This window comes from Sebastes fasciatus, chromosome 9 (assembly GCF_043250625.1).
Source record: "Sebastes fasciatus isolate fSebFas1 chromosome 9, fSebFas1.pri, whole genome shotgun sequence".
NCBI classification, from domain to species: domain Eukaryota; kingdom Metazoa; phylum Chordata; class Actinopteri; order Perciformes; family Sebastidae; genus Sebastes; species Sebastes fasciatus.
The window spans coordinates 3,379,469-3,381,046 of NC_133803.1; positions in this window are offsets into that span (position 1 = coordinate 3,379,469).

A 1,578-nucleotide genomic window follows, 5' to 3' on the forward strand; every position below is an offset into this window, starting at 1 on the left:
GTGGTACTCCAGAGACAGTTGGCAGCCCATTTGTAATGTACAGTTAACTGTATAATGATATTTCTACTCTGCTGGAAAACCACTACATTTACTGTGTGTGTGTATGTGTGTGTGTGAGTGCGCTCTTGTCTGCAATAATCAGTCCACTCTTGCATTCTTCGGGATCGCTCTGATGTCCTTTCGCAGTATTTCATAGTATATGCACTGTGTGTATATATACATGTGTTTGCACACAAGCTATATCATATTGCATTTCGGTCTGCATGCTGTAGATGCACGGTAAGTCAGAGTTTCCTCTAGTTGTAATATAGTAGATGTGCAGACCCTTCAGGAAGTTGCAACGTTGGGGTCATAACATTATTCACGCCAATTCAACCAATCCCTGTGAATTTTGCGTGACCTCGGAATTTTGTCCAATCACCGCAACTTCTCTGCAAATTTGACCTTCCTCCTTCTTTCTGGTTGTGAAGGTTGGTCATTTTCCGATTTGTTGCACACATCACATTTACACAAGTGTTCCGCCGCCTCAAGAACGTCGGCACTAGGGATGTTAAAAATTAACCATTTAACCGTTAACCGACATTAAGCATTTTAACCGATTTAACGCTATCGGTTAAAACGGTTAAAAGAAATATTAATAATTAATTAAAAAGCTGAGTGGCTCAGAGGAGTGGCTTGTCTCTTTAAGGAGAAAAGCTGGTCAACCTTAACAGCCCACCTTAAGAGGCGGAGCCAGAGTTGCAGGATATAGGAAGTTGATTCCGGCTCGCTTGAGCGGAGGAGTTGTAGTTTCGTAGCATTTATTCACCAACAAATAAACTGTACACACACTGCTACACCTACGTTCACAGCTAGATCGCCACCAACAACCTCACACTCACCACCAATACACACACTGTTTGTTGGACACTCGCTAAAGTAATGCCGGGCAGACAAAGTATCAGTACGTACAGCGGACAACCTGCTAAACTAAACTAAATGTGTGGTGGAGACTTTTACTGGGAAAGTGGCTGCATGTCCGCGACACTACACGCAGCATCGTAGCTGCTAAGTTAACGCTCCCGGACGGTGAACTGGAGACTCCCGTCAACCAACATCTGTTGTGCTCCTGCAGCTGCTACACCGATGCATGAGAGGCACAAATCTTGTCGGTTAACGGTTAATAATCAAAATTAGCATCCCTAGTCGGCACACAGCGGCAGAGCCACACACAAACAACATGGCGTCAGTGTGAAAGTTCTTCAGTGTGAGCGAAGGAGACGAAGCTGCAGTGACTGCAATATATGCCGCGGAGGAACAACCTTAAAAACATTTGGAAAAACGAACTTAATCTGACACTTATATTGTAATTTATTCCCATGATGATGCTCAGAGTGACCGGCTCATCTGCCGACAGCACGGAGCTAAAGAGCTAACGTTAACGGAGGTTCCATTGAGTTACATTATGATGCGTTCAAGCTCTGCTCAGTAAAAACTGGGTCAAAGGTTAATTAAAATGCTATCATAATGTGTTCAAATGTAATCTTGTAAAATTTAGTTGACAGTTGACAGATGTTTGAACAAGATGTTTTCACAGCA